Consider the following 23,139-nt stretch of genomic DNA (forward strand, 5'->3'; position numbering starts at 1 on the left):
GTATGCTTGGGGTCATTGTTCATTTGGAAGACCCATTTGTGACCAAGCTTGAACTTCCTGACTGATGTCTTGAGATGTTACTTCAATATATCCACATAATATTGCTACCTCATGATGCCATCTATTTTGTGAAGTGCACCAGTCCCTCCTGCAGCAAAGCACACCCATAACATGATGCTGCCACCCCCGTGCTTCACGGTTGGGAGGGTATTCTTCAGCTTGCAAGCATCCCCCTTTTTCCTCCAAACATAACAATGGTCATTATGGCCAAACAGTTATATATCTGTTTCATCAGACCAGAGAACATTTCTCCAAGAAGTACAATCTTTGTCCCCATGTGCAGTTGCAAACCGTAGTCTGGCTTTTTTGGGCGGTTTTGGAGCAGTGGCTTCTTCCTTGCTGAGTGGCCTTTCAGGTTATGTCGATATAGGACTCGTTTTACTGTGGATATAGATACTTTTGTACCTGTTTCCTCCAGCATCTTCACAAGGTCCTTTGTTGTTGTTCTGGGATTGATTTGCACTTTTCGCACCAAAGTGCCTTCATCTCTAGGAGACAGAACGCGTCTCCTTCCTGAGCGGTATGACGGCTGTGTGGTCCCATGGTGTTTATACTTGCATACTATTGTTTGTACAGCTGAACGTGGTACCTTCAGGCGTTTGGAAATTGCTCCCAAGGATGAACCAGACTTGTGGAGGTCTACAATTTTTTATCTGAGGCCTTGGCTGATTTCTTTTGATTTTCCCATGATGTCAAGCAAAGAGGCACTGAGTTTGAAGGTAGGCCTTGAAATACATCCACAGGTACACCTCCAATTGACTCAAATGAGGTCAATTAGCCTATCAGAAGCTTCTAAAGCCATGACATCCTTTTCTGGAATTTTCCAACCTGTTTAAAGGCACAGTCAACTTAGTGTATGTAAACTTCTGATTGTGATACAGTGAATTACAGTATAAGTGGAATAATCTGTCTGTAAACAATTGTTGGAAACATTACTTGTGTCATGCACAAAGTAGATGTCCTAACCGACTTGCCAAAACCATAGTTTGTTAACAAGAAATTTGTGGAGTGGTTGAAAACCGAGTTTTAATGACTCCAACCTAAGTGTATGTAAACTTCCGACTTCAACTGTATATTTAAAACATGGTAAAAAAAATCATGTTCCGTGACAGTAAAAAGACAAGACTTGTTTGTGCCGTGCATGGATTAAATTATATCCACAGATTGACAGCGTGAAATAAAAACATTGTGCTTTGGTTAAAATCTATTAGCAGATATTTGTAAATGTCAGTCAGTGTAGACACTAGAAAGGCAGTTATTCAGTGTGGAGCTGGTGCTGCCAACCAGAGTCTCAGTGGACTCTATGTGCGTCCCAAATGGCAACCTTTTCCCGTTATTGTGCATTACTTTTGACCAGGGCCAAATGGGTTAGCTGGTTCGGGTCCCCGATTTGACTTGGCGGGAGATCTGTCGACGTGCCCTTGGGCGGGGCACTTGGCCCTGGTTGCTCCTGGGGGTCGCTCTGGATGGGAGTATCTGCCAGATGACTGAATGTCATGTAAATGTTGAGCAGCTTCACTCGGGGTAGATTGTATGTTTTAAAATAAAAATAAAAACATTTGTAATGTTTAAAAAAGGAAATAGGGTCCCATTTGGGACAGAGCCTATGACAGACCTATGTTCCCCACACTTGGCCTGGAACGAAATGCTGGACGCCTAGGGGCGATACTGTATGTGCCAAAGAACCTGTTTCTAAATACCACACCACTTTCACATGCAGCATGCCCTGGAGCCAAGGGGAGTTTTGGGCCGGGCCATGCAGCACTAATAAAGCTCAGCAGTTCCTCTAATGTGAGACAGTCTGCACCGTTCCACTGCTTTCATGCTGTAAACATGTAATAATATCATATTCACCACCAATGACAATAACAACATTACACTATGCAAGTATCATTCCCACACAGGTGAGGTGAACTGATTATGGTTCTGCTCCAACATCCATACTAGCATACTACCTACAATGAAACAATGTATTAGGCATGCATTCTAAATCATTTTCTCGCTCAATTTCCGCCTTAAAGAAGATTTGCCTGATTTTCACCACTCCCCCCATATTGCTCTTTGGTCCAAGTTTAGAGTGGTCTGGGCCTAATGCTAACTACAGTGTGACAGCTTTCTCCCGTCTCTTCCTCCTCAAGCTCTCCACTTCCATTAGCACCAGGGGACCCTGACTACAGCCCTACCCAGGGGTCAGGGCCCCTCACTGCAGCTGTAATTCAGCAGACTGAGCCTGAACACTGGAGAACCAGCAGACATCACACTCACCTAATGAATTGTCATCCAATTTAATACCAAATTACACTAAGGTGAAACCTAATAAACGAATCCGTCAAACATTAACCTAATAAGGACCCTTTCGCTCTCTGTCTCTATCCACCCCCCCCCCCACCCCCCCTCTGTGCGCTTCCTTTTAAATGTATAACCCCCATTACGCTGAACTCATTCACAATGTCTTACCATAGAGGACACTGGGACTCTTTATCATGTTCTTATTTGATTCATATTCTTAAGATCCTTGGTGAAGGCTGGTGTAATTCCCTAATTGAATGTATGTAACTGTCTCATCAAAACAGAATCAGTCAGTAATATGGCTCTGCTTCGACCCCCACCACGTCAGCACTCTGACGCTGCCCAGACTAACTGCTCTACTTTGCCCTGCTAGTTCCATTAGCCCTTTCTTATCCTCCTGAATGGCTGCATCTGAAATAGCACCCTATTCCTAATGGGCTCTGGTCAAAATTAGTGAACATTAAAGGAAATATTGTACCATTTCGGACGCATACAGTGCATTTAGAAAGTATTCAGACCCCTTGACTTTTTCAAAATGTTACGTTACAACCTTATAAAAAAATTGCTAAAATAAAACATTTTCCTCATCAATCTACACACAATACCTCATAATGACGAAGCAAAAACAGGTGTTTAGATATGTTAGCAAATGCATTAAATAAAAAACTAAAATACCTTATTTGCATAAGTATTCAGACCCTTTGCTATGAAACTCGAAATTGAGCTCCTCCCTTAGATGTTTCTACAACTTTATTGGAGTCCACCTGTGGTAAATTCAATTGATTCGACATGATTTGGAAAAGCACACACCTGTCTATGTAAGGTCCCACAGTTGACAGTGCATGTCAGAGCAAAAACCAAACCATGAGGTCGAAGGAATCCATAGAGCTCAGAGACAGGATTGTGTCGAGGCACAGATCTGGGGAAGAGTACCAAAACATTTTTGTAGTGGCCTCCGTCAATCTTAAATGGAAGAAGTTCGGAACCACCAAGACTCTTCCCAGGGCTGACCACCCAGTAAACTGAGCAATTGGGGGAGAAGGGCCTTGGTCATGGAGGTGACCAAGAACCCGATGGTCACTCTGACAGAGCTCCAGAGTTCCTCTGTGGAGATGGGAGAACCTTCCAGAAGGACAACCATCTCTGCAGCACTCAACTAATCAGGCCTTTATGGTTGAGTGGCCAGACGGAAGCCACTCCTCAGTAAAAGGCACATGACAGCCCGTTTGGAGTTTGCCAAAAGTCACCTAAAGACTCTCAGGCCATGAGAAACAAGATTCTCTGGTCTGATGAAACCAACATTGAACTCTTTGGCCTGAATGCCAAGAGTCACATCTGGAGGAAAACTAGCACCATCCCTACGGTGAACCATGGTGGTGGCAGCATACACAGCCAAGACGATGCAGGAGGGGCTTCGGGACAACTCTCTGTATGTCCTTGAGTGGCCCAGCCAGAGCCTGGACTTGAACCCGATCAAACATCTCTCGAGAGACCTGAAAATAGCTCTGCAGCGATGCTCCCCTTCCAATCTGAGAGAGTTTGAGAGGATCCGGAGAGAAGAATGGAAGATACTCCCCAAATACAAGTGTGCCAAGCTTGTAGCGTCATACCCAAGAAGACTTGAGGCTGTAATCGCTGCAAAAGGTGCTTCAACAAAGTACTCAGTAAAGGGTCTGAATACTTATGTAAATGTGATATCATTTTTTTTATATACATTTGCAAATCAATTGTTTGTCTTTTAGCCTGCTCATAGCTGCCACAGGCAGGGATATTACTCTATCATAAGATAAATTGAATACTTTTCAAATGATCAATTACTTATTTCGCAGTTGTTCATCAAGTTTCCGGTATGATGAATATCTATCAAGCATCCAAGATTGTTTGTTAAAAAAACAATAACAAAATAAATATTTTTCATTGTACAGAAAAGCCATTGTCAGACACATTTGTGCCACTTGAAAAATGAATTTCCATGTGTCCATTGAGGGCAGATGATTAACACAGAAAGAGAGAGAGAGAAGCAGAATGATATGACACACTATCACTCTGTTTTTTGTTTCCCCTCTCTCCCATACATACACTATATACTGTATACAAAAGTATGTGGACACCCCTTCAAATTAGTGGATTCAGCTATTTCAACTACACCCGTTGCTGACAGGTGTATAAAATCGAGCACACAGACATGCAATCTCCATAGACAAACATTGGCAGTAGAATGGCCTTACTGAAGAGCTCAACATGGCACTGTAATAGGATGCCACCTTTCCAACAAGTCAGTTCGTCAGATTTATGCCCTGCTAGAGCTGCCCCGCTCAACTGTAAGTGCTGTTATTGTGAAGTGGAAACGTCTAGGAGCAACAACGGCTCAGCCGCGAAGTGGTAGCCTACAAAGGCTCAAAGAACGGGACCGAGTGCTGAACCGCATAAAAATCGCAATAGTGCAACTCTCACTACCGACTTCCAAACTGTCTCTGGAAGCAACGTCAGCACAATAACTGTTTGTCGGGAGCTTCATGAAGTGGGTTTCCATGGCCGAGCAGCCGCACACAAGCCTAAAATCACCATGCGCAATGCAAGCGTCGGCTGGAGCGGTGTAAAGCTCGCCACCATTGGACTCTGGAGCAGTGGAAGCTCGTTCTCTGGAGTGATGAATGACGCTTTTCCATCTGGCAGTCCGATGGGCTAATCTGGGTTTGGCGGATGCCAGGAGGATGCTACCTGCCCCAATGCATAGAGGCTACTGTAATGTTTGGTGGAGGAGGATTAATGGTCTGGGGTAGTTTTTCATGGTTCGGGCTAGGCCCCTTAGTTCCAGTGAAGGGAAATCTTAACGCTAAAGCACACAAAGACATTCTAGACAGTTCTGTGCTTCCAACTTTGTGGCAACAGTTTGGGGAAGGCCCTTTCCTGTTTCAGCATGACAATGTTCCCGTGCACAAAGCGAGGTCCAAACATAAATGGTTTGTCGAGATCAATGTGGAAGAACTTGACTTCCCTGCACAGAGCCCTGACGTCAACCCCATCGAACACCTTTGGGATGAATTGGAACACCGACTGCGAGACAGGCCTAATTGCCCAACATTGGTGCCCGATCTCACTAATGCTCTTGTGGCTGAATGGAAGCAAGTCCCTGCAGAAATGTTAAAACATCTAGTAGAAAGCCTTCCCAGAAGATTGGAGGCTGTTATAGCAGCAAAGGGGAGACCAGCTCAAAATTGATGCCCATGATTTTGGAATGAGATGTTCGACTAGCAGGTGTCCACATACTTTTGGTCATGTAGTGTATGTCCCAGTTTTAAAGGCAATCATCTAGCATTTCCCACCTCAGAACACTATCAGAAAACATAATGTTTTTGAAGGCACTGATCTGGAATCAGAGATACATTTGAGTCATATTTCCTGGTAAGGTAAACCATCATGAGAATGCTGTTCATTGACTACAGCTCAGCGTTCAACACCATAGTGCCCTCCAAACTCATCACTAAGCTAACGACCCTGGGACTGAACGCCTCTCTTTGCACCTGGATCCTGGACTTCCTGATGGTGAGCCCCCATGTGGTTAGGGTAGGCAACAACACTTCCGCCACGCTGACCCTCAACACACTTACCCCTCAAAGGGTGCGTGCTTAGTCCCCTCCTGTAATCCCTTGTTCACCCACGACTGCGTTGCCACGCCTTATTCAAACACCATCATTAAGTTTGCTGACGACACAACAGTGGTAGGCCTGATCACCAACAATGATGAGACCACCTATAGAAAGAGCCTATGGGGAGGAGTTCAGAGACCTGGCACTGCGCTGCCAAGACAACAACCTCTACTTCGACGTCATCAAGACAAACGAGCTGATTGTGGACAACAGGAAACGGAGGACCGAGCATGCCAACATTAACATCGACAGGGCTGTAGTGGAGCGGGTAGAGATCTTCTGTTCCTCGGTGTCCATCTCACTAAGGACCACGGTCCAAACACACCAACACAGTCGTGAAGAGGGCACGACAACTCCTCTTCCACCCTCAGGAGGCTGAAAAGATTTGTCATGGGCCCTCAGCTCCTCAAAAAGTTCTACAGCTGCACCATTGAGAGCATCGACTGGTTGCATCACCACTTTGTATGGCATCTGCTTGGCATCCGACCGCAAGGTGATACAGAGGGTAGCGCGTACAGCCCAGTACATCACTGGGGCTGAGATCCCTGCCGTCCAGGACTGCTATCTTTAACAGCGACAGTTTGTATCAATGTGATATGTTTAACAGTGAAAGTGTGTATCAGTATGTATCTTTAACAGTGACAGTGTGTGTCTTAAACAGTGACAGTGTTTATCAGTGTGTAGATTAAACAGTGACAGTGTGTATCAGAGTGAATCTTTAACAGTGACAGTGTGTATCAGTGTGTATCTTTAACAGTGACAGTGTGTATCAGAGTGTATCAGCGTGTATGTTTAATAGTGACAGTGTGTATCAGTGTGTATCAACGTGTATCTTTAACAGTGACAGTGTGTATCAGTGTGTATCTTTAACAGTGACAGTGTATATCAGTGTGTATCTTTAATAGTGAAAGTGTGTATCAGTGTGTATATTTAACAGTGACAGTGTATATCACTATATATCTTTAACAGTTATTGTGTGTATCAGTGTGTATGTTTAACAGTGACAGTGTGTATCTTTAACAGTGACAGTATGTATCAATATGTATCTTGAACAGTGACAATTTGTATCAGTGTGTATCAGTGTGTGTCTTTAACAGTGACAGTGTGTATCAGTGTGTATCAGTGTGTATCTTTAAAAGTGACCGTGTGTATCAGTGTGGATCTTTAACAGTGACAGTGTGTATCAGTGTGTATCTTTAACAGTGACAGTGTGTATCAGTGTGTATCTTTAAAAGTGACAGTGTGTATCAGAGTGTATCTTTAAAAGTGACAGTGTGTATCTTTAACAGTGACAGTGTGTATCAGTGTGTATCTTTAACAATGACTGTGTGTATCAGTGTGGATCTTTAACAGTGACAGTGTGTATCAGTGTGTATCTTTAACAGTGACTGTGTGTATCAGTGTGTATCTTTAACAGTGACTGTGTGTATCAGTGTGTATATTTAACAGTGACTGTGTGTATCAGTGTGTATCTTTAACAGTGACAGTGTGTATCAGTGTGTATCTTTAACAGTGACTGTGTGTATCAGTGTGTATCTTTAACAATGACAGTGTGTATCAGTGTGTATATTTAACATACAGTGTGTATCAGTGTGGATCTTTAACAGTGACAGTGTGTATCAGTGTGTATCTTTAACAGTGACTGTGTGTATCAGTGTGTATATTTAACAATGACTGTGTGTATCAGTGTGTATCTTTAACAGTGACAGTGTGTATCAGTGTGTATCTTTAACAGTGACTGTGTGTATCAGTGTGTATCTTTAACAGTGACTGTGTGTATCAGTGTGTATATTTAACAGTGACTGTGTGTATCAGTGTGTATCTTTAACAGTGACTGTGTGTATCAGTGTGTATATTTAACATACAGTGTGTATCAGAGTGTATCTTTAACAGTGACAGTGTGTATCAGTGTGTATATTTAACAGCGACTGTGTGTATCAGTGTGTATCTTTAACAGTGACAGTGTGTATCAGTGTGTATCTTTAACAGTGACTGTGTGTATCAGTGTGTATCTTTAACAATGACAGTGTGTATCAGTGTGTATATTTAACATACAGTGTGTATCAGTGTGGATCTTTAACAGTGACAGTGTGTATCAGTGTGTATCTTTAACAGTGACTGTGTGTATCAGTGTGTATCTTTAACAATGACAGTGTGTATCAGTGTGTATATTTAACATACAGTGTGTATCATTGTTTATCTAACAGTGACAGTGTGTATCAGTTTGTATCTTTAACAGTATCAGTGTTTATCGGTGTGTCTCTTTAACAGTGACAGTGTGTATCAGTGTGTATCTTTAACAGTATCAGTGTGTATCAGTGTGTATCTTTAACAGTATCAGTGTGTAACAGTGTGCATCTTTAACAGTGACAGTGTTTTGTTGTTGTTTGAGGGAAGAGATAATAGGAGAGTCATCTCTCTCACAGCTAAACGGGGCCAGCCAGGTCCTGTAAATAAACAGACAAATGAAGATTAATCACAATGCGGAGATGGCGTTCCCAGTTTAATAATCAGTATTGATTACTGTCACCTTACGTCTGTAGGAACAGCTGCTGGGGAGGGGGTTGGGGGGTTTGTCTCAGAGGAACGGTCAACGTGAAGCTCTCTCTCCTCTCTCACATACTATTCTGCTCTGTTGTATTCACTTTGAATAAATTACACTTTCCAAACCCCTTTGTTTTCCTAGGCTGTCTGAGTGACAGATAGCATTAGTCTTGGGGGCTGTTGCTGTGCTGATGAAGAAAAATAAAATTGTGAGCAGTTGTGTGAGCAGTTTTGATTACAGTGCCTTCAGAAAGTATATATACCCCTTGACTTGTTGTGTTACAGCCTGAATTCAAAATGGATTAAATTGTTAGTTTTGGGCAGCGATTACAGCCTCGAGTCTTCTTGGGTATGACGCTAAGTTTGGCGCACCTGTATTTGGGGAGTTTCTCCCATTCTTCTCCGCAGATTCTCTCATGCTCTGTCAGGTTGGATGTGGAGTGTCGCTGCACAGCTATTTTCAGGTTTCTCCAGAGATGTTCGATCGTGTTCAAGTCCAGGCTCTGGATGGGCCACTCAAGGACATTCAGAGTCTTGGCTGTGTGCTTAGGGACGTTGTGCTGTTGGAAAGTGAACCTTTGCCCCGCTCTGAAGAAGATTTTCAACAAGGATCTCTCTGTACTTTGCTCCATTCATCTTTCCCTCGATCCTGACTAGTCTCCCAGTCCCTGCCACTGAAAATTATCCCCACACCATGATACTGCCACCACCATGCTTCACTGTAGGGATGGTGCCAGGTTTCTTCCAGACATGACACTTGGCATTCAGGCCAAAGTGTTAAATCTTGGTTTCATTTGACCAAATAATAGTGTTTCTCTTGTCAGAGTCCTTTCGGTGCCTTTTAAAAAACTCTAAGCGGGCTGTCATGTGCCTTTTACTGAGGAGTGGCTACAGTCTGGTCACGCTACCATAAAGCCTGATTGGTGGAGTGCTGCAGAGATGGTTGTCCTTCTGGAACGTTCTCCCATCATCACAAAGGAACTCTGGAGCTCTGTCAGAGTGACCATCAGGTTCTTGGTCACCTCCCTGACGAAGGCCCTTCTCCCCTGATTGCTCAGTTTGGCTGGGCGGCCAGCTCTAGGAAGGGTCTTGGTGGATCCGAACTTCTTCCATTTAAGAATTATGGAGGCCACTGTGTTCTTGGGGACCTTCAATGCTGCAGAAATGTTTTAGTACCCTTCCCCACATCTGTGCCCCAACACAATCCTGTCTCCGAGCTCTACGGACAATTCCTTCAACCTCATGGCTTAGTTTTTGCTCTGCCATGCACTGTCAACTGTGGAACCTTATATAGACAGGTGTGTGCCTTTCCAAATCATTTCCAATCAATTGAATTTACCACAGATGGACTCCAATCAAGTTGTAGAAACATCTCAAGGATGATCAATGGAAACAGGGTGCAGATGAGCTCAATTTCGAGTCTCATAGCAAAGGGTCTGAGTACTTACAGTTGAAGTTTACATACACTTAGGTTGTAGTCATTAAAACTCATTTTTCAACCAATCCACAAATTTCTTGTTAACAAACTATAGGTTTGGCAAGTCGGTTAGGACATCTACTTTGTGCATGACACAAGTAATTTTTACAACAATTGTTTACAGACAGATTATTTCACTTATAATTCACTGTATCACAATTCCAATGGGTCAGAAGTTTACATACACTAAGTTGACTGTGCCTTTGAACAGCTTGGAAAATTCCAGAAAATGATGTCATGGTTTTAGAAGCTTCGGATAGGCTAATTGACATCATTTGAGTCACCTGTGGATGTATTTCAAGGCCTACCTTCAAACTCAGTGCCTCCTTGCTTGACATCATGGGAAAATCAAAAGAAATCAGCTAAGATTGTAGACCTCCACAAGTCTGGTTCATCCTTGGGAGCCATTTCCATACGTCTGAAGGTACCACGTTTATCTGTACAAACAATAGTTCGCAATTATAAACACCATGGGACCACACAGCCGTCATACCGTTCAGGAAGGAGACGCATTCTGTCTCCTAGAGATGAACGTACTTTGGTGCGAAAAGTGCAAATCAATCCCAGAACAACAGCAAAGGACCTTGTGAAGATGCTGGAGGAAACAGGTACAAAAGTATCTATATCCACAGTAAAACGAGTCCTATATCGACATAACCTGAAAGGCCGCTCAGCAAGGAAGAAGCCACTGCTCCAAATCCACCATAAAAAAGCCAGACTACGGTTTGCAACTGCACATGGGGACAAAGATTGCACTTTTTGGAGAACTGTCCTCCGGTCTGATGAAACAAAAATAGAACTGTTTGGCCATAGTGACCATTGTTATGTTTGGAGGAAAAAGGGGGACGCTTGCAAGCCGAAGAATACCATCCCAACCGTGAAGCACGGGGGTGGCAGCATCATGTTGTGGGGGTGCTTCGCTACAGGAGGGACTGGTGCACTTCACAAAATAGATGGCATCATGAGGTAGGAAATTTATGTGGATATATTGAAGCAACATCTCAAGACATCAGTCAGGAAGGTAAAGCTTGGTCACAAATGGGTCTTCCAAATGGACAGTGCCCCCAAGCATACTTCCAAAGTTGTGGCAAAATGGCTTAAGGACAACAAAGTCAAGGTATTGGAGTGGCCATCACAAAGCCCTGACCTCAATCCCATAGAGAATGTGTGGGCAGAACTGAACAAGTGTGTGCGAGCAAGGAGGCCTACAAACCTGACTTAGTTACACCAGCTCTGTCAAGAGGAATGGGCCAAAATTCACCCAACTTAGTGTGGGAAGCTTGTGGAAGGCTACCCGAAACATTTGACCCAAGTACAACATGTTGAAGGCAATGCTAACACTACACTAATTGAGTGTATGTAAACTTCTGACCCACTTGGAATGTGATGAAAGAAATAAAAGCTGAAATAAATAATTTTCTCTACTATTATTCTGACATTTCACATTCTTAAAATAAAGTGCTGATCCTAACTGACCTAAGAGAGGGAAAACTGAGTTTAAATGTATTTGGCTAAGGGGTATGTAAACTTCCGACTTCAACTGTATGTAAATAAGGTATTTCTGTTTTGATTTTTTATACATTGGCAAACATTTATAAAAACCTGTTTTTGCTTTGTCATTATGGGGTATTGTGTTTAGATTGATGGGGAAAAATATAATTGAATCCATTTTAGAATAAGGCTGCAACGTAACAAAATGTGGAAAAAGGGAAGAAGAATGCACTGTAGGTTAGTAATGTGGAGTAACTACAATCAGCCATTAAACTCTGCAACAATTTTAAAGTCACCATTGGCATCATGGTGAAATCCCTGAGTGGTTTCCTTCCTCTCCGACAACTGAGTTAGGAAGGATACCTGTATCTTTGTAGTGACTGTGTGTTTTGATATACCATCCAAAGTGTAATTAATAACTTCACCATGGGATATTTTTTTGTTTTACCCATCTACCAATATGTGCCCTTCTTTGCGTGGCATTGGATAAGCTCCCTGGTCTTTGTGGTTGAATCTGTGTTTGAAATTCACTGCTCGACTGAAGGACCTTACAGATAATTGTATGTGTGGGGTACAGAGATTAAGTAGTCATTCAAAAATCCTGTTAAACACTTTTATTGCACACATAGATTCCCTGCAACTTATGTGACTTGTTAAGCAAATGTTTACTCAACTTATTTAGGCTTGCCATAATGAAGGGGTTGAATACTTATTGACATTTCAGCTTTTCATTTTTTGTTAATTTGTAAAAATCTAAAAAATCTAATTCCACTTTGACATTATGGGGTATTGTGTGTAGGCCAGTGACAAAACGTGGAAAAAGTCAAGGGATGTGAATACTTTCTGAAGGCACTGTATGTGTGTGAGAGGAGAGCGAGAAGGATTTACCCACTAGTACACCACATGTGTTGGTTAAATGAACCACATAACCACACCGAGGGGAATTGAACTTCGCTCCAACACAAGAACATCACAGTGTTGAACAGAGCTTAAGAACACGGAAACAAAGACTTAAATCATAATTGACCTCTGACCTGTATTGTGGTGTGCTGCAGAGGGTATTAGGCTCAGAGGGGCTTTTGGGTAATGGGAAATGAACAGCTCTGGGGGTTAGTCTGAATGAGAACATGGAGTCTATGACCTCTAGGTTCCCCTCTCTCTGTCTCTTTCTTCTCTCCTTCTCTCTCTCTCAGTCTCTCTCTCTCTCTCCTCTCCTTCTCTCTCTCTCAGTCTCTCTCTCCTCTCCTTCTCTCTCTCTCAGTCTCTCACTCTCTCTGTCTCTCTCTCTCCTCTCCTTCTCTCTCTCTCAGTCTCTCTCTCTCTCCTCTCCTTCTCTCTCTCTCTCTCTCTCTCTCTCTCTCTCTTTCTCTTCGTCTCTCTTTGTCTCCAGAGCCTGAGGCAATGCAGCTGGGAGATTGAGAACCAGTGTGAGCTGTCTGATTGGCACACACACCGCTATGGTGATCTGAGTATATAACGGGAAACATACAGGGAAACTGTATTATATCTCAGTTCAGTCTGACACATCCCATAAACAAAATCGATACATGAGAACGGTACACAAATACACATCATGTCTGGACTAGTGCAAACCTGGCCAGTATTTACAAAACTATTGATTTGAGATTCATCAATTTAGCCCTATCCCAGCCTTATTCTATTCCATTTCAGAATAGTCCAGTACAAGCTATTATGTGTGAACCCTTGGCAACAAGATCGTTCATGCTCACTTTGAGACCGCTGTACTGCCATAATTGCACTATTAAGTTGTCAACGTTTAGTAAAAGCCTGCATTCCATGCCTAGCACAATGGAGTGCTCGAAGAAATATATTGTTGGCATTATTGTGAAACAAAATTATCCAATCAATAAACAGATGGATGTGAATGCGATCACATGGTGACGGGGAGTTAAGTTCAGTTTATCATCTCTCATTTCCATAGAACCATTGAGATAACTTTTCAGAGCAGTCGAGGAGGCATATGGGGGGGGGTAACAATGCACTCTCTCTCTCACTCCATGTGTTTATGTTAGATGTCGAACCTGTCACTTTGTGGGGGATGGCAACTCTGCCGGGTTGGTCAAATTAATAATCTCCGCAACATTGCATTCAGAATCAGACTGCAATTAAATAAGGTTAAGAAAACAATAGAAAAAAGCAGTCTGCCTGTTTTTTACACAAAATGTAGAAAGCAACTGAAATATTCCACAGAAACAAGGCACAGGTTAAAATTCTGAGCACTGGACTAAAGTACGAACAACCAATCATTTTGTATGAATCATGGTGCTCAGAGACAGAAAAGCCTCCTCCCCACAGATGCATGTGTGTTTGATATGCTTCAGTGACACACCATTACCATTCCTGGCCTGTGTTGAAGGCTCCATGGTGCCTCACCTCTCCCCAGCCTGGTGACTCACACAGATGGCCCGTCTCATGCCCCCCCCTCCTGGGTACTCCCCCACAGGTGTCTGGGTCCTGGCCCTCTCCCATCGGAACCCCTCTAACGTTAAATAATTACCCCCCCCCCCCCCCCGTAGAGGCACAGCAGCGTCTCTCAGCCTCTAGCCTCTAATCTGTCGTAATTCTTACCACTCCTCTGTCATCTGAAATGTTTTCTCTCTCGCTCTCTCTCTCAATACCCTCCATAAACAGCTGTGTTATTTCCACTATGTACAAAAACAGGAACTATAGAACAGTAGAATGCAACATGTTATCACAGAATTCATACAGTAGGCATATGTTCGCATTTCAGAGAGTGTGGGAATGTTAAGAGTCAGATGGAATATATTGGACATTCTCATGTCAGTCAGTCTGTAATCGTGTCTCTGCACACCCATAAGACAGAGAGAGCGTGCCCACTGCTCAGGAATGGAAGGACATCTTTAGGAAAGTTCAGAGAGAATTAATTTGGCTCAAGGCAGAGAAGAGATGGTAGCAGGCAACGATAAAAAAGGATAAACATTTTCTTTGTGAGAGTAATTGCTCTCAGCCATTCTAGTGTGCAAACTGCTAAAGATCATAGGATGTATTCCCATGTAGATTTTCTGCAGAAATGCCTTTCTGCTCGACACAAATAGCTGAGGATGATTCTTCTATTTAAATCCATAAATACAGAGCGACTCTGGAGTACTATCCTATTCTATATATCCTAAGACCGTGGGGCAGGAGATAAACAATCGTCAAAATAGTATGTCAAACTTGTACAAATCAGCTGTCAATGCATGTGGTATGACAGTATATATTAATGTATGCAAATAAGAAGGCCAGATATATATATTATAATGTATCAGGGCCAGGCAGACAGAACATGAATTAATATAAAAACGTGTTTTGTTTTGCTGCAAGAAATCAGTATGCTATTTTTTAGTTTCTCTACTAATAATCATATACCAAAAAATATATATTAGTTCTGCAATTTTCCTCAGGTTTGAGGTGTACATTCTCAAATGAATAATGGGGTGGGGATTGTTATTATTGATGGTATCAAACAAAACACAGCAATTTCAGTAGTAATACCCATCTATTTGATGTTGCGCAAAGCCAAAATGAGAAATGTCCTGAATCTAGTAAGGAGATTATTATGAGATCAACAAAAAACATAGCACCACATTTGCATTTGTTGTTTTACTGTTTACCAGCCATACTTCAAACAAATGAAATTAGCATTTCAAAGAAGTTCAAATCCTTGTCCAAAAATTAAAACAAAAGATGAAATTGTGTTTAATCAACTAGCACAAAGAGTCCATGCCAAATCAAGCCAAACTGTAAGCAATGGAACTTACGGTGCCCTTGGCTACAGTAAATAACATAACAGCACCTTGCCGTGTCTCCACTATCCACATACAAGTGTTTCAAGTAGGACGGGCACCTTAAACAGGTCTCTAAAGGATAAAAACACATAGAATACATATGAGAAATCAAACAGAGAACTCCTTCAACATGTGATTCATCTAGCTTCCAACACAACACCTCTGGTTCCAATCAGGCTCTTTGACGGGCTACTTGAGAGAGGGGTCTGAAATGATGCCTATATTTTTAGGGGGCTTTGAATATGACAGGTCCCATTACCCGCTTGCCCTCTGCCTCCACAGTGATGGTAGCCTGATGATGGGCCTCCCTCCACTCACGGCACTGAAGCTCCAGGCCACATCCCATACCACCTGGGAACAGACTGGTCCATAAACAGAAATGCACACACCACCTTGTTTTATAGGCCATAATTACATCTACCGCTCTCTGAGCAACAGCTATCATTTTAACAACTCCAAGGCGGTCTGTCTGTGTGGCTTTAGAGGAGAATAAACCTTAGGAAAAACGCAGGATCAAACCATGGTAATAGCTAATACAGTGGTATTTTATGAACATGGTACACTACCTAACCCCATTCACATTCCTTTGGGTTTTCAGTTTTTTGACTTGAGTACTACATGTTCTCAATACATTGTATCTGTGAAATGCCCAAGGATGTGCATAGCATGAAACTGTGTTCTCCTACTTGTGCATGTGGGGTTCTTTAATCAAGCATAGATCTACATCTCATCACATCTCCAATTTGATGAACACACTGCTGCCATAGGGCTGACTGGTCTGGTTCTACTGTGTGATCCTCCTTGTGTGGCTTCACTGTGGGAACCAGGAACAACCCCCAGGGCCACCAGGCCAGTGGCCCAGGAAGACAGCCCAAACCTGGGACTCCTCCGATCAGCTTGGGGCCCTAAAATGTCCTCTAATTTCATGGGGCACTTGGAAGGAGGAAGTGGTGAGGATCCAGTCCTTATCTCTGAGATACAGGAGGGATTTCTGGTCCACATGTGCTCTGTCTGTCTGTCTGTCTCTGTCTGGGTACACACCAAAGCCTTCACACACCCTCTCCATGTTTTAGTGAGAGTGAGCCTTCCTCTCCCTACATACACTCATAGATCCTAACTGTCTCTTCAGACACACACCCACCAGATGTTTCACACAAAGCTTTGGGGAAGAGCCTTCAGGTGGGGAGGGAAGGAGGGAGGATGGGTAAAGGGTGGTTTGACTCCCCACAATTTGTTTTCTCTCGCTTCTACTAAGATTTATGACCGTATTTTACTCAATGACAGCCACGGCTCCCTCCCTGGAATTCTTGCCGGGCGTAGTGAGTAAAGAGCAGAGAGAGGAGGAACACCTTCCTCAACTTAAAACAGGTGACTCAGAATCAGCCTTACTTCTCTAGGCTGTCTAGCTGGAGGGAGGGCAGGGAGGGAGGGATAGAAAGAGGTGGGGGGGAGGGGAGGGAGAGTAAGGATCATCCTCGCCCTGCACGGTTGGACAGAAAAAGAAAAAAAAACAACACTCCAAAAACCTGGGCCATTAGCGTTTTATCTCTGAGCCTCCCGCCTCAAACAGCTCACACGGACGGAAAGCATCTGCTTCTCATATCCACACACTTGTGGTAATGGTTTAGAAGTTATGGGGCTCACATACAAGGTTTGGTGTGCGCCTACCAAAACTCGGCTAGATGAAGCAAACGTCTGTGCCTTGCATACTCACTTAAAAGATCTTCGCTTGAAAAACAAGAAAAAAGTGGCAATATTACTGTTTGTCCCTCTTGAGACACCGTAGCAACCACATAACCAGTATACACTTCCTGAAAGTAGTCAGAATTAATCAAAGATGTTTTTGAAGAGGTCTTAGTAGCGCAATTTTACATCTAAGATGTTAAGTACAGTATTTCTAAAGTGTAAAAATGTGCATGAAAACTAGTCGTCTATCGTTGAATAACAACAAACACTCAATTGAGGAATCCCGTCCATAGTTCCTAAATATGTGTTGGCGAACAGGCCCAAAAAACTGCCAAACGCATCAAATGAACAGAAATGCCACAAAATGTTATCATAAACTGATCCAGCAGCAACTGTAAACATATATACTGTATGACAGATAGAGTAAGCATTACACAGTCCTGTTACATACATCGTTTTTTTATGAGAGCATTTTTACATCCAAATGTATTAAAAATAAAAACAGAAATACCTTGACATAGATCTTTACATCGGTATTCAGACCCTTTGCTATGAGACTCGAAATTGAGCTCTGGTGCATCCTATTTCCATTGATCAACCTTGAGATGTTTCTACAACTTGATTGGAGTCCACATGTGGTAAATTCAATTGATTGAACATGATTTGGAAAGTCACACACCTGTCTATATAAGGTCCCACAGTTGACAGTGCATGTCAGAAAAAAAATCAAGCCATGAGGTCGAAGGAATTGTCCATAGAACTCGGAGACAGGATTGTTTTGGGGCACAGATCTGGGGGAGGGTACCAAAACATTTCTGCAGCATTTAACCTGTTTGGGCTGCGGGGGCAGTATTGAGTAGCCGGATAAAAGGTGCCCATTTCAAACGGCCTCGTACTCAATTCTTGCTCGTACAATATGCATATTATTATTACTATTGGATAGAAAACACTCTCTAGTTTCTAAAACCATTTGAATTATATCTGTGAGTAAAACAGAACTCCTTTTGCAGCAAACTTCCTGACAGGAAGTGGAAAATCTGAAATCGATGCTCTCTTCTAGGGCCTGCCTATTAAAGTCCTTGATATTTATTCGTTTAGATGCACTTCATACATCTTCCACTAGATGTCGACAAGGAGTGAGAGAAGAAATGGAGTGTGTAACTTGATCTGGGCTCGTATAATAGCTCTTTGTATGACGTGTCACCAGTTTCCTGTTTTCTGGAGAGCGCGTCAAGGGACCTGGATTTGCCTTCTGATAAGCTGTCGTTATGGACGACTAATATCTCCGGCTTTGATTTTATTTGATACATGTGACAATATCATCGTAAAGTATGTTTTTTCAATATAGTTTAATCAGATTATTGAAATTTTTCGGGAGTTTTGCCGTGTTCCGTTCTCTTCCGTTTGTTGACATGGAGAGATTCGCGCCACTTGGCAAGTGTGCTTGCTAAATCGAGAGGGAAAAAGGCCGTTCTAAATCCAAACAACGATTGTTCCCGACAAAGGACCCCTTGTACAACATTCTGATGAAAGATCAGCAGAAGTAGGACCCATTTTATGATGCTATTTCATATATCTGTCGAACATGTTGTGCTAGTCGTTTGCGCCCAGCTTTTGGGTACTCTCTCGCTATACCTAAGCTGGATGTCGTAATGAAGTTATTTTTAGAATTCTAACACGGCGACTGCATTAAGAACTAGTGTATCTATCATTTCCTATACAACATGTATTTTTTAGTTATGTTTATGAATAGCTATTTGGTCAGAATATGTGTGTCAGAAAAAGTGTCAGAAAAATATCCGGACGTTGTGGGAAAAAGATGCTACGTTAGCACAATGTATAACCACTGATTTCAGCTCTAAATATGCACATTTTCGAACAAAACATAAGTGTATGTATAACCTGATGTTATAGGACTGTCATCTGATGAAGCTTATCAAGGTTAGTCAAAAATTATATATCTTTTGCTGGTTTGTTACGATCGCTAACTTTTGCTACTGGGGAATGGCTTGTGTTTCTGGCTATTGTGGTAAGCTAATATAACGCTATATTGTGTTTTCGCTGTAAAACACTTAAGAAATCGGAAATATTGGCTGGAATCACAAGATGCCTGTCTTTCATTTGCTGTACACTATGTATTTTTCAGAAATGTTTTATGATGAGTATTTAGGTATTTGACGTTGGTGTCTGTAATTATTCTGTCTGCTTTCGGTGCAATTTCTGATTGTAGCTGCAATGTAAACTATGATTTATACCTGAAATATGCACATTTTTCGAACAAAACATAGATTTATTGAATAACATGTTATAAGACTGTCATCTGATGAAGTTGTTTGTTGGTTAGTTTGGTTGGTTCTTGGTTAGTTAGGTTGGCTTTGTGCATGCTACCTGTGCTGTGACAAATGTCTGTCCTTTTTTGTATTTGGTGGTGAGCTAACATAAATATACGTGCTGTTTTCGCTGTAAAACATTTAAAAAATCGGACATGTTGGCTGGATTCACAAGATGTGTACCTTTCATTTGCTGTATTGGACTTGTTAATGTGTGAAAGTTAAATATTTCAAAAAAATATATTTTGAATTTCGCGCCCTGCACTTGAAGTGGCTGTTGTCATATTGTGACCGGCCTCGGGCTTGCAGCCAGAAGAAGTTAAGGTCCCCAAGAATACAGTGGCCTCCATCATTCAAATGGAAGACATTTGAAACCACCAAGACTCTTCCAAGAGCTGGCCGCCCAGCCAAACTGAGCAATCGGGGGAGAAGGGCCTTGGTCAGGGAGACCAAGAACCTGATGGTCACTCTGACAGAGCTCCAGAGTTCCTCTTTGGTGATGGGAGAACGTTCCAGAAGGACAACCATCTCTGCAGCACTCCACCAATCAGTCTTTTTGGTAGAGTGGCCAGATGGAAGCCACTCCTCAGTAAAAGGCACATGACAGCCCGTTTGAACTTTGCCAAAAGGCACATCAAGGACTCTCAGACCATGAGAAACAAGATTCTCTGGTCTGATGAACCAAGATTGAACTCTTTGGCCTGAATGCCAAGCATTACATCTGAAGGAAACCTGGCACCATCCTGTCATGACGTGGCCCTTTCTGGGTGTAGGTCGTGGCTTCTCCCTATCTCACTCTCTCCTACACACAGGTTCTGTTATCTCAGGTCGTAAATTCCTGGCCGAGACTCTCTCCACCTTTTCATGCAGAAAGAGACACCACAGAGTGAACAAATTATTTCACGTGGCCGAACTCCTAAATCTCCAAAATGGGAGAATGAAACAATATGTCCACTTGTGAGAATGTGGGAATGGTCTGTGGACACTTAAGGGACAGTTATGTTGAGTGTGTTTCATTTGGTGACCTAATGAAGGACAGGAAACAAACATAACTATATCTCTGAATGTGTACATTTCTCAATTATAGTGTTTGCATCTAATTCTTGTATAAAATGAATGCGTAAAGATGAAACTATTTGTGAAATTATGTAATGTGATGTTAACCTTTAATTTTGAGATAATTGTATTCCCTGTAAAGTTTAACTAGTCAGCGGCCACGCCCCCGTGAGCACAGACATGATCTGGCGTCATGGAACCACCCTTTTCTATTGTTACGAATAAAACCCCCTCCTGAGGAAATCCTCTTCAGACTAAGCAAACCCACAGCGGGAGCTGTGATTGCGAATAGTTGAGTACAAAAATGTGAAAACTATACCACGTGGAGCATTGGCTACACGGCTGGAAATGGTTCAACTCTGAGACTATCGATCCATACAGAATAAGAGCAAATCTTAGATACTAATTACTTGTCTGCAGCTAGAAATTATGTAAACCTGGGTGTGAATCCCGACAACCGCCGAAACAGCTATTCTAAGAACAATGAACACCTGACGGATCCATTACAACAGACACTATGAACTGACTCTCCAGCAGACGGACCGACGATTCCAACAGAGAAGACAACAACGACATATGGGTGTAAATATATTGATTGCAATTATTCCCGAATGAGCGAGCATTCATGTGCAAAGTATTAGCATTTCAATTAATATAATTATCCACTGTGTAGTGAAGCCATTTTGTCTTTCCCGCTCCTTTATCGGTCTACACCCCCTTTCCTTTGTCCACCAAGCCGTCATATCGGCTTAGCCCACTAGGAAATATTCTCTATCATTGTTAGTAACCAATATCTACTGTTTGTTTGTCATGCATTTCTGTGATTATTTAGTTAGTTAGTAAATAAATGATTAAGCCAATTGGCGTATGGATGATTCATGGTTTAGGCTGGGTTCGTGCAGATAACCAACAATTTACGACGTTTGGAATGAGACTGATGTAAGATAAAGAATAATTAATTAATAGAAGACTAATTGATGAGATATTAAAATATCTGAAGAGTTATATTCGGAAAATTATAACTTTGTAATCTGAATTTTTTCCGTGGTGCACCGACTTCCTAGTTAATTACATTTACATGATTAGTTTAATCACGTAATAATAACTACAGAGAATTGATTTGATAAAATAACAGTCTTCACCTTTCATGATGCAAAAGACACGACAATCGCTACGGTGAAGCATAGTGGTGGCAGCATCCTTTTGTGGGGATGATTTTCAGTGTCAGGGACTGGGACACTAGTCAGGATCAAGGGAAAGATGAAAGGAGCAAAATACAGAGAGATCCTTGATGAAAACCTCCTCTTGAGCGCTCAGGACCTCAGACTGGGGCAAAGTTTCACTTTCCTACAGGACAACTACCCTAAGCAAACAGCCAAGACAACGGAGGAGTGGCTTCGGGACAAGTCTCTGAATTTCTGTGATTGGCCCAGCCAGAGCTCGGACTTGAACCAGATCAGACATCTCTGGAGAGACCTGAAAATAGCTGTGCAGCGATGCTCCCCATCCAACCTGACAGAGATTGAGAGAATCTTCAGAGAAAAATTTGAGAAACTCCCCAAATACAGGTGTTCCAAGCTTGTAGCGTCATACCCAAGAAAACTCAAGGCTGTTATCGCTGCCAAAGGTGCTTCAACAAAGTACTGAGTGAAGGGTCTAAATACTTATATAAATGTGACAGTTTTTTAAATGTAATACATTTGCAAACATTTCTAAAAACATGTTTTTGCTTTTTCATTGTGGGGTATTGTGTTTAGATTGATGAGTATTTTTTACTTTTTTAATACATTTTAGAATAAGGCTGTAACGTAACAAAATGTGGAAAAAGTCAAAGGGTCTGAATACTTTCCGAATGCACTGTATCTTTCTTCTTTCTCGTGCATTCTCTGATAGTTGTTTGCATCATATCTAGGTAGTCTTTTTTGTTATAAAATCATCTTTATTAAAAATATTATTCAGTGGGCTTTTTTGCCTATTTTGTATATTTTCAACCCTTACCAGGTTGACATCACGGAAGGTGCTTAATAATATGACAGCACTGGAATAGAAAGTAGTAGTACCTTAAAACTAGAAAGTGAATGATGAACTAACTAGAAAGTGAATGATGAACTAACTAGAAAGTGAGTATTAAACTACTGATGTAAGATCTTGTTAGGGAAAATAAAGTCTGACATTTTAAAGTGGAAATTACAAACTTTAGAAGCCATTTTAAACCTTAAATATACTACAAGTTTGCATGTCCTGCTGTGTATGAAAATTCTCAGCAACAAAAGAATGATCAAATTAAGATACTACATCTTTAACTATACTGAACAAAAATATAAATGCAACATTTTCAGAGATTTTGCTGAGTTACAGTTCATATGACGAAATCAGTCAATTGAAATACATTTATTAAATAAAATAAAATACAACAGGTGTAGTAGACCTTACCGTGAAATGCTTACTTACAAGCCCTTAACCAATAATGCAGAACTGTTTAAAAGTAAGAAAATATTTGCAAAAAGAAATAAAGAACTAATAAAATAAACTAAAGTAAGAAAAAAAGTAACACAATAAAATAACAATAATGAGGCTATATACTTTAAAAGAAATGGGCCTCAGGATCTCATCACGCTTTTCTGTGCATTCAAATTGCCATCAATAAAATGCAATAGTGTTCGTTGTCCGTAGCTTATGTCTGCCCATACCATAAGCCCACCGCCACCATGGAGCACTCCTTTCACCCACACGACGCCATACACGTT

This window comes from Salvelinus namaycush, chromosome 33 (genome assembly GCF_016432855.1).
Source record: "Salvelinus namaycush isolate Seneca chromosome 33, SaNama_1.0, whole genome shotgun sequence".
NCBI lineage: Eukaryota > Metazoa > Chordata > Actinopteri > Salmoniformes > Salmonidae > Salvelinus > Salvelinus namaycush.